Source organism: Salvelinus sp. IW2-2015, unplaced genomic scaffold (assembly GCF_002910315.2).
Source record: "Salvelinus sp. IW2-2015 unplaced genomic scaffold, ASM291031v2 Un_scaffold2909, whole genome shotgun sequence".
NCBI lineage: Eukaryota > Metazoa > Chordata > Actinopteri > Salmoniformes > Salmonidae > Salvelinus > Salvelinus sp. IW2-2015.
The window spans coordinates 113,374-124,939 of NW_019944207.1; the positions used below are offsets into that span (position 1 = coordinate 113,374).

Here is an 11,566-nt window from a genome sequence, read left to right on the forward strand (position 1 = left end):
ATAGGTAGGTAGGTAGGCGGGTAGGTAGGTAGGTAGGCGGATAGGGTGGTAGGCAAGTAGGTATATAAGAAGACATATAGAGAGGGAGATCATGTCTTTGATGTATTGATGCTCTCTACTGCTGCAGTGTGTTAGGCTTTGGTTAGAGAGGAGAGGGGCATCACCCAGCTTATCTTAGAGGACATCAGTACAGGCTGGGGGAGGATGCCCTTGGACATGTTCTCATTCCCACAACACTGTATGACTACCTCTCTAACGGTCTATGTCTAACTCGGTGGAATCTTTACTAATATACATACTGTAGATACATACACATGAATGGTAATAATATAGTTAGTACAAGGTATACTCCAAGGGAATCCATTGATCATTTACTGGCCATGCACAAATGTGTTGCAACAGCCCCTGTAGTCCATTGTGATGTATAGGAGGTTCTYTGTTACATATCAGTGGGGTAAATACCAGGGAAAATGAGCTTGTGCAGACTGGCCCTCTGAGTCCATGTTTGTGGATGGACCATAATGGATTCTTAAAGCGATGAATGGCTTATAGGCATGACAGCCATGTTTCAGCGGGATGGGCTTATCCCCGGCACAGGGCACTAAGGATATTAGGGAATCAGCGTAAAGCGCAGAGGAGACGACGACAGGAATAAAGCCTTGGCTCGCTGGTAAGCCCTCTCCCTCCTCCCTCGCCAGCCAGACCAGCCTGGAAACGTACGTGGTGGAGACGATGAAGCAAGAAGACTTGGCACACAGCCAYATTGTGTGTTCATATCCCCATTACTTRTTGYGTGGTTCATTTYGTGGGCCATAGCCAACAATTAATAAGTGTCACTCAATCTGCCATCATAGTGACTGGAGGTCATCGTTGTCTGTTGTGGCAGTGTCTTTCAGGATGAATGTCTGCTGGAATGCCTTGGTAGTCCATATGGAACAATGACTGGATTGGATGGAAGCCAATTTCCTAATGACTGTGAGCGGCGAGGTAGCCTATCATAGATGTGCCAACAAGCAACCAGGCATCCATAATATAGGCCCAATAAACGAATGTACTTCTCCTTATACAGTATATGTCTTTCAGTCTAACAGTTGGCAAGGTATTTGTTATCTATTTAGATATATTTTGAACAAAGTGCAGAAATCCAGATTAATAAAATGCTGTAATTTAATAAAACACATTACAAAAACTAACAGTGTCTTGTTTGAAGTAATTACAACCTAGTGTCATGTTTCACAGTTTACACATGAAGAACTCTCTCCTCGGCGTGCGCACACACACACACACACRAATATCTCCACAACCCAATCWGCTGAGGCTCCCCTGTCCTGTCAGAGTGGGACTGAGGCAGAGGTTTGATTTATGTGGCACCCCTCACCCCCCACTGTGAATTAGAGACCACGGGTCGAACACTATTTTTCTTTGTGAGCAGGAGCATGCTCGTGGCTAAAACCGGGGCAAACACCGTTTATCATTAGCTCCACGACAGCATTCCTTAGGCGAATTAACCACGCCACCATATCGACTGGCACGGGCCGGGAGTCTGCGCCCCTTCACTTTGATTCATCTCCCAGAATTCCCATTCCAACTCTATCAAAGTAATCTCAGTGAAGACACAGCATTGATCTCTAAACACCACACACACACACACTCACACACACACACACAAAACAAGTCAAACCAGGTCTGCAGTGTACTTACCTCTTCTTCTAGATGCAGAAATGATCTGGACTTGCATACTACTTAACAGGCCTATGAAGTGATGTTTACCCTTGCCAATTCATGTACTGTAACCTGTTGCTGCTCACTGCCTTGTGCCTCAGTCTCTCAATAATATCAAATAAGTGTCTGTACCAGAGGAGGCTGTTGAGGGGAGGACGGCTGATAATAATGTCTGGAAGGGAGTAAATGGAAAGGCATTAGGTTATTTGATACCATTCTACTGATTCCTCTCCAGTCATTACCACGAGCCCGTCCTCCCCAGTTAAGGAACCACCAACCTCCTGTGGTATGTACTATGTATCCTACTTTAGTAAAATATTGAAAGACGCCAACAGCACCTCTGCTTATTGTATCTAAAAGTAGAATGTAAAAAAAAAAAACGTACATTCTAGAAACATTTTATTACAAACAATAAGGAAAAGCAATAACAACTAGAGATTTTAAATGGGAGGTTTTTACAGCAGTGGGGTGATTCTAGTTACAAGGTCAGTCAACTTTAGAGATGTACGGTATATTCATGTTTACTTACTCATTCATGTCATGATTAGAGTGAAACGTATCCCATCAGGTCACCCAGATGTGATTGAACAGGAGTATGACTTCTCTGAAGACTCTGGTGTTACTCCAGGAYACAGGAGGTTATTTGACCTGACACAGGGTCACAGTCCCTGTGTCACCCCYTACATAAAACCCTGGGTAGACRGGCTCAGTGAATGTAGAGTGGAATGTGYRCAAGTGGGTCAGTGTGTCAGAGGAGACGCTGTAGAAGGACAGAGTGCMGGCCGGCCAGTCCAGATACACTCCTACTCTGTTGGAGCGGGACGAGGGGACAGGTATGTCAGTWCTCTTATAATTGTGCCTGGCAGAGTAGCTGTCATAAAAGCTGTKCAGATTCCAGGACTTGTCATTGGCTCCAAGCCGACTGTTAGGACCCTTTCCTCTCCTGCTGATTCCTTTATATGTTACTGCTATACAAGCCCTCCCACTCAACTCTACCTCCCAGTAACAGCACCCAGTCAGACCCTCTCTACACAGCACCTGTTCATAGTCCTCAAATCTCTCTGGGTGATCAGAATACAGCTGCTCCTTCCAGGTCCATTCCACCTTCCTTTTCTCCTCAGACAGAGAGGGTTCTGTGTGCTGTGTTTGGGTCCAGTGTGAGATCACAGGCATCTAAATGGGGAGACCAGGTTTGAAATATACTGTATTTGGGAAAAAAACACTTGGAAAGTATGTATTTTAACATGCACAGTATTTACACAAAAATGTAAATACTCCCATGCATTTTACTCTGTTTGGTATTTGAAATAATGTATCCTGGAATATAAAAAAAACAAAAAAACTTTAAAGTACTTCCAATAGAAGTAGTTGATTAGGGCCACATTATTTGTGAAAATACACAGAAAATAAGCATTTAAATAACACATAATCGAACACATGTATTTAAACCCAGGTCCAACACACGTCCATGCATTAAACAAATAAAACATTTTTGGGGCCCTGATTTTAACCTGCACCTTCTACCATGGTCCACACTGTAGGAAAAGCAGAGGAACAGACAGTGAATTAGTCTCACACACACTTTACTGTAGACACACAGAGGAAGGAGACATTACTGGGGAATACATTGTGTTACACTGAGTACTGATTGATTCAAAACCTCTACATACTTGAGTTTCTCCAGTTTACAGTGTGAATCCTCCCGTWTRGCAAAGAGCAGCTTCACTCCTGAGTCTCCTGGGTCATTGTAGCTCAAGTCCAGCTCTCTCAGGTGGGAGGGGTTTGACCTCAGAGCTGAAGCCAGGGCAGCACATCCTTCCTCTGTGACCTGACAGCCTGACAGCCTGCACCATGATATCACATGAATATCAAAAATGACAGATGCATTTTGCTTCTTCTCTCAAAGTTGATATGGATTAAACTTCAGTCTAAAATGTGATGTTCACATTGACTTTTGGATTATGATAAAGTACTGTACGTAGTACTAAACTATTTCAGACACTTCTAAACCATGTTGCTCACAAACAACGAGGAAAACTAAAGTATTGCTGAAATAGTTATATTCCTATCAGCATGGCTAAAATATTGCTAAAAAAATATTACTGAATTAATTATTGGAGAAAATGATGTGGATTTAAAAAGTTTGTTTTACAGGACTTTTGTTTTGCAGTATTGAAACTGAAAGTTAATTAAACAAAAAATTGGCCTCTGAACACATGTTGATCTAATGAACAATTATTACTTGTTGAACAAGTACAGGAACACTCACTTCAGTGTCACCAGTTTACATTGTGGACTTTGCAGTCCAGCAGACAGCAGCTTCACTCCTAAATCCTGCAGGTCGTTGCCACTCAGGTCCAGCTCTTCCAAGTGTGAGGAGATGAGAGCTGGGCCCAGCGCTTTGCAGCATCGGGTTGAGAGGTTACATTGATTCAGCCTAAATAAGATGTTTAAAAATGACAATTTGAGATTTTACAACATGTTATTTGAGAAGTAGCATAGCAGTAACATAACAGTTAGCATAACAGTTACTCACAGGGCTGTTCTGGAGGCTTTGACTACTGGCAGCATCCTCAGAAGACCCTCCTCTGATCTAAAGTATTTCTTCAGGTCAAACACATCCAGCTCTTCTTCTGAAGACAGCAACACAAACACCAGAGCTGAAAACAGTGCAGGTGACAGTTTGGCTGCTGAGAGACTTCCTGATCTCAGGTATGTTTGGATCTCCTTCACTAGAGAATGGTCATTCAGCTCACTCAGACAGTGGAACAGATTGATGGTTCTCTCTGGAGAGGGATTCTTCCTTATCTTCATCTTGATGTACTCAACTACTTCCTCACTGGTCTGTGAGCTGCTTCCTGTCTGTGTCAGTAGGCCTTGTAGGAGAGTCTGATTGGACTCCAGTGAGAGGCCCAGAAGGAAATGGAGGAACAGGTCCAGGTGTCCATTCTTACTCTTTGGGGCCTTGTCCACTGCACTCTTGACTAAGTCCATCATAGGTTGGTGTTTCCGCAATTTCCGCAAAAAGGAGTTCTGTTGGACCAGTGGGTTTTCATTGCAGTTTATGAATGTGAGAAACACATAAACAGCAGCAAGACACTCCTGGACGCTCAGATGCACAAAGCTGAACACTCTTCTGACTGGTCCTCCCCTCCGCCTTAAAGATCTCGGTGCACAAACCTGAGTGCACGGATGCTTTTCTGACTCCAATGCCACACTCTGTCAGGTCTTCCTCATAGAAGATAAGATATCCCTTCTCCAGCTGATGAAATGCCAGCTCTCCAAGTTTGAGGACTATGTTGTCACTTTCTACGGAGTTCCCTTTAGTCCTTTATCCTGTCTGTCTGACAGATCAGGAAGTGTAAGTACGTCTCAGTCAGGGTTTTGGGCAACTCTCCATTTCCTGCTTGATCCAACAGCTTCTCTAGAACAGTGGCTAAAATCCAACAGAACACTGGTATGTGGCACATGATGTGGAGGCTCCTTGATGACTTGTCATGGTTGATGATTCTGCTGGCCAGGTTCTTATCACTAATTTTCTTCCTGAAGTACTCCTCCTTCTGTGGGTCATTGAACCCTTGTACCTCTGTCCACTGGTGGATGTGTTGACGAGGGATCTGATTGGCTGCAGCAGGTCGGGAGGTTATCCAGATGAGAGCAGAGGGGAGGAGCTCTCCTGTGATGAGGTTTGTGATCAGTTGGTCCAGCGAGGCTGGCTTTGTGTCGTCTGTCAGAAGCTTACTGTTGAAGTTCAGAGGAAGTCGACTCTCGTCCAGACCATCAAAGATGAACAGAACTTTAGAACCTTCCCCCAGGGTCTTCACCGGTCCCATGACACTGAAGAATTGATGAAGCAGTTCAATCAGACTGCGGTCCTTTTCCCCCATATTAGAATTAATTTGGCAAAAAGGAAGTGGAAAGATGAAATCAATGTCTTGGTTCTCCTTTCCTTCTGCCCAGTCGTGAATAAACTTCTGAACAGAGACAGTCTTTCCCACGCCAGCGATGCCCAGTGTAAGCCCTGTTCTGATTGGCTTCTTTTGATCAGGTCGGGGCTTGAAAATGTTGTTGGCTTCAATAGTGGTCTCTCCTGTGGCTGGTGTTCTGGATTCCAGATGCATGACCTCATGCTCATCTCTGACCCCTCCCCAGGCCCCCTCGATCACATGGAGCTCAGTGTAGATCTGGTCTAGGTAGATGGAATCACCTTCCTTTGACGTCCCCTCATATATACAGCCGTACTTATTCTTAAGGTAGGATTTCAGCTTGTCTTGGACTGCAAGAAAAAACAAAGTTCCAGTGAGTTTACTTTTTATATTACTGCCATGGTAACGGTATGTGTGTATGTATTGACGTCATTATGACATATTTTGGTCAGGTTGTTTTGTCAAACGTCTTTTTAGCGACCATAAATGATCTGGTTATCTCACCAGATAACCAAAATATGACGTATTTCACACGATGTCTCGATGTCGTTATGAAGGAAGACGTCTTTACGTGGTTGTTACCTGGTTATCTAAGACACTGCATCTCAGTGCTAGAGGCGTCACTACAGACAACCTGGTTCGAATTCAGACTGTATCACAACCGGTCGTGATTGGGAGTCCCATAGGGCGGCACACAACTGACCCAGCGTCGTCCGAGTTTGGCCGGTGTAGGCCGTCATTGTAAATAAGAATTTGTTCTTAACTGACTTGCCTAGTTAAATAAAGGTTATATTTAAAACATTATCTGGTATACGGTGCATTCGGAAAGTATTCAGACACTTTCCCTTTTTCCACATTTTGCTACATTACAGCCTTATTTAAAATGTATTGAATTAAACGATTTCCTCAATCTACACACAATAGCTCATACTGACAAAGCGAAAACAGTTTAGAAATGTTTGCAAATGTATTAAAAATAAAAAACAAAAACCTTACTTAGATAAGTATTCAGCCTCTTTGCTATGAGACAGGAAATGGAGCTCATGTTCATCCTGTTTCCATTGATCATCCTTGATATGTTTCTACAACTTGATTGGAGTCCACCTGTGGTAAATTCAATTGACTGGATAGGATTTGGAACCACCAAGACTCTTCCTAGAGCTGGCCGCCCGGCCAAACTGACCAATCGGGGGAGAAGGGCCTTGGTCAGGGAGGTGACTAAGAACCCGATGGTTACTCTGACAGAGCTCCAGAGTTCCTCTGTGGAGATGGGAGAACCTTCCAGAAGGACAACCATCTCTGCAGCACTCCACCAATCAGGCCTTTACGGTAGAGTGGCCAGACGGAAGCCACTCCTCAGTAAAAAGGAACATGACAGCCTGCTTGCAGTTTGACAAAAGGCACCAAAAGGACTCTAGACCATGAGAAATACAATTTTCTGGTCTGATGTAACCAACATTGAACTCTTTGGCCTGAATGCAAAGCGTCACGTCTGGAGGAAACCTGGCACCATCCCTATGGTGAAGCATAGCGGTGGCAGAATCATGCTGGGGGGATGTTTTTCAGAAGCAGGGACTGAGACAATAGTCAGGATCGAGGGAAAGATGAATGGAGAGAAGTACAGAGAGATCCTTGATGAAAACCTGCTCCAGAGCACACARGACCTCAGACTGGGGCAAAGGTTCACCTTCCAACAGGACAACAAACCTAAGCACACAGCCAAGACAAAGCAGAAGTGGCTTCGGGACAAGTATCTGAATGTCCTTGAGTGGCCCAGCCAGAGCACAGACTTGAACCCGATCAAACATCTCTGGAGAGACCTGAAAATAGCTGTGTAGCGACGCTCCCCACATAACCTGGCAGAGCTTGAGAGGATCTGCAGAGAAGAATGGGAGAAACTGCCCAAATACAGGTGTGCCAAGCTTGTAGCGTCATACCCAAGAAGACTCGAGGCTGTAATCGCTGCCAACGGTGCTTCAACAAAGTACTGTGTAACGGGTCTGAATACTACTGTAAATGTAATATTGACTTTTTTTTATTTGTATACATTTGCAAAAAAAATCTAAAAACCTGTTTTTGCATTGTTATTGCGGGGTATTGCATGTAGATTGATGAGGGGAAACACAATTGAATCAATTTTAGGATAAGGCTGTAACCTAACAAAATGTTGAAAAAGTCAAGGGGTCTGAATACTTTCCAAATGGACTGTATCACTAGCATATTACACAAGACCCAACAACTTACAGTAGTGATCATTAATTTATTTCTCCCCTTTGTGTGAAGCTCTGCTCTTCATTCTGCTGTCTGGTGAACTGAAGGGAGAGTCAAGGTACAAAGTGTTTCACTGATTCACCTCCTCCCTGTAGGAACCAGTTGGTCCCCAACATTGTCTCACCACTGTAAGCCTAAACATGTTGTAACAGAGAGAAGAATGTTGGTGAATATGTTTGTACATCAAACAAATAAAATAAAATGTATTTATATAGCCCTTCTTACATCAGCTGATATCTCAAAGTGCTGTACAGAAACCCAGCCTAAAACCACAAACAGCAAGCAATGCAGGTGTAGAAGCACGGTGGCTAGGAAAAACTCCCATGAAAGGCCAAAACCTAGGAAGAAACCTAGAGAGGAACCAGGCTATGAGGGGTGGCCAGTCCTCTTCTGGCTGTGCCGGGTGGAGATTATAACAGAACATGGCCAAGATGTTCAAATGTTCATAAATGACCAGCATGGCCAAATAATAATAATCACAGTAGTTGTCGAGGGTGCAACAGGTCAGCACCTCAGGAGTAAATGTCAGTTGGCTTTTCATAGCCGATCATTGAGAGCATCTCTACCGCTCCTGCTGTCTCTAGAGAGTTGAAAACAGCAGCAGAATTCAAGTGTACACACCCAAATATACTCACAGTCAGTGGTGGAAAGTACTTAAGTAAAAATACTTTAAAGTACTACTTAAGTAATTTTTTGGGGTATCTGTACTTTACTACTTATATTGTTGACAACTTTTACTCCACTACATTCCTAAAGAAAATAATGTCCTTTTTACTCCTTAACTCCCTGACACCCAGAAGTACTAGTTCCCTGTTGAATGCTTAGCAGGACAGGAAACTGGTCCAATTCACACACTTATCAAGAGAACATCTCTGGTCATCCCTAATGCCTCCAATTTGGCAGTGAGTGTTGAAGTGTGCCCCTAGCTATCCGTAAAACTAGAAAATCATGCTGTCTGGTTTGATTAATATAAGGAATTTTAAATGATTTATACTTGTACTTTTAATTTTGATACTTAAGTATATTTTAGAGATTACATTTACTTTTGATACTTATTAAGTACATTTTAAACCAAATACTTTTAGACTTTTACTCAAGTAGTATTTTACTGGGTGACTTTCACTTTTACTTCAGTCATTTTCTATTAAGGTATCTTTACTTTTAGTACTTTTTCCACCACTGCTCACAGTTCACAACCCATTTCCTCATGTCCATCCGTAAGCCCCTCCTCTCCACCAAGTACAAGTTAATTAACTACACAAACACTTCATATAGAGCTAACAAACTGGTTTGATAAAAAGTACATTTAAAGAAAATCATTGTGAGAGGCACTACCTCCTTTTAACAGTGTCTGTACTGATCCACGTCAGACTTAACACATACCATTAAGTCAATGTTCTCTTACTCAGTCCAGGCGATACTACTCTCTCTTATACTATATAACCCTTACATTCACTCTCTCTGCTCTGTCGTGTGGATTCATTTCTGAAATATTTACTTTATGTCATCTCCGTTTTGAAGATGATATTCTACTCGGTCGTCTCATAATAGATCCTGTGCAACAAATTGTTTTTTTACTCTTAACTTTTCCGGAGGACCTTACACAACACCAGGAAGCCGCAGTGGAGAGAAGAGTTTCTTACATGTAATACATGTACCACTAGCCACTTTAAACTATGCCACTTTATGTTTACATACCCTACAGTACTCATCTCATATGTATATACCGTACTCTATACCATCTACTGCATCTTGCCATGCCGTTCTGTACCACCACTCATTCATATATCTTTATGTACATATTCTTTATCCCTTTACACTTGTGTGTGTGTGGTAGTAGTTGTGGAATTGTTAGGTTAGATTACTTGTTGGTTATTACTGCATTGGAACTAGAAGCACAAGCATTTCGCTACACTCGCATTAACATCTGCTAACCATGTGTATGTGACTAATAAAATTTGATTTGATTTGATTTGATTTAAAGGAAAAGTTCAGTATTTTAACATTTGGAAACTAGCAATGGTGGAACATTGTAACAGTTACATTGTAACACAAATGCCTTTGCTATCGACGTACTTCCTGTTTTCACGAGAGCGTAATTCAGCAAACATGGCGGCCTCCRGTGGAAGAACCGTGGGATATTTTCTCTGGAAATTCGGAAATTGCTGCTTCAAGTTTAACACAGTCTCGTCAAATTTAACACGCCAGGTAAARCGAAGAGTTTAATTCGGCATGTTTTCACGGTAATGTCAATGGGGCTGCACGGGTTGCACTGCAGAGAAGGGCTGAGTCGTCCCTGAAATAGCTCAGCGCTAGTAGCAATGCACTGCCTTGTCAACTAGCTCACATGTAAACTGTCATTGAAGTAAGTCAGCCAGCTAGCTGAGTACGTTAGCTAGTTGACTTTCTAGAAATTGTTCTTCTTGTCTCAACATGCATGCCACAATGGACATAGATAGCTACATGAACATAGTGGACATACAAGGCGCAATATTTTGGTTGAATAGAACCTTAGTTAGCTAAGCCTCCAGAGCTTGTTTACATAGCTAGCTAATGTTATACTACGTTAGTTCAATGTTAGTCCCATTTACTAGTGGATACCTTGCTGTCAAATGCACATCAGTTGGTCTATTTGTCAATGCCAAATCTCAACGTTTCAGACTAATTTAATGCACCTAAAAGACCAGAGCCACCCACAGAGACGGTCTAATGGCCCAGATAACTGACATTCATCTATCCCTGTGAAAACCAAGGCCCTGGGTTATAAAAGCACCAGTTCTATACTCAGTATGTATCCTAACATAAGAACCTCCTCTCTCCCACACCTCCGGTGCTGTCCAGACAGCTATGTGTGAGCGCTGTGCTCCACAGGAAGAACCTGGCTGCAGCGGGCCCAGAGAAGTTCTCGGAGGAGTTCATCAAGAAGCAGGTGGAGGAGTTCAACATCGGGAAGAGACATCTAGCCAACATGATGGGAGAGGACCCCGAGAACTTCACTCAGGGGGACATTGATGTAAGAAAGACTGCACTGATGTCTAACGAGGGGTGTACAACGCCTGTCTTTCGCTAGAGGGACGCAGTGTAACCCCTAGAGGGATGCAGTGTAACCCCTAGAGGGATGCAGTGTAACCCCTAGAGGGATGCAGTGTAAACCCTAGAGGGATGCAGTGTAAACCCTAGAGGGATGCAGTGTAAACCCTAGAGGGATGCAGTGTAAACCCTAGGGATGCAGTGTAAACCCTAGAGGGATGTAGTGTAATGAAGTTTTTGTCCTTACCCTACAATCAGAGACGGATTTATACCTCACTATGTCTATGGTGTCCCCCCCCCCCAACTCAATTGAGATATGCATTTGGCTTGGCTATGTTTAGAAAGGTGGCACCTTATTTGGAGTAGATCAATCATGCTTTCTTTCTCACAGGAGATGTCACATGTATTTAAGGCGGTTTTCCAGCCATATTAGTTTAATTCCCCAACAGTAGTTGAGAATCATCTCTGGTCTGTCTCTGGTCAGCCTCTGGTCAGCCTCTGGTCAGTCTCTGGTCAGCCTCTGGTCTGTCTCTGGTCAGCCTCTGGTCAGCCTCTGGTCAGCCTCTGGTCTGTCTCTGGTCAGCCTCTGGTCTGTCTCTGGTCTGTCTCCGCATGCC

General features: G+C 43.3%; 1 long non-coding RNA gene and 2 pseudogenes across 1 annotated transcript; 1 reads left to right on the forward strand and 2 right to left on the reverse strand.

Annotated features, from left to right (window-relative positions):
• Positions 1-2,108: 2,108 nt before the first annotated feature.
• LOC139025594 (stonustoxin subunit beta-like) lies at positions 2,109-2,968 on the reverse strand (annotated as a pseudogene).
• A 168-nt stretch (positions 2,969-3,136) lies between these two features.
• On the reverse strand, positions 3,137-9,134 carry LOC112074975 (protein NLRC3-like; annotated as a pseudogene).
• A 311-nt stretch (positions 9,135-9,445) lies between these two features.
• Positions 9,446-10,933, forward strand: LOC112074972 (uncharacterized). Its single transcript, XR_011477192.1, has 3 exons — positions 9,446-9,564; positions 9,904-10,127; positions 10,761-10,933. It is a non-coding gene; the product is annotated as an uncharacterized lncRNA (long non-coding RNA).
• Positions 10,934-11,566: the final 633 nt, after the last annotated feature.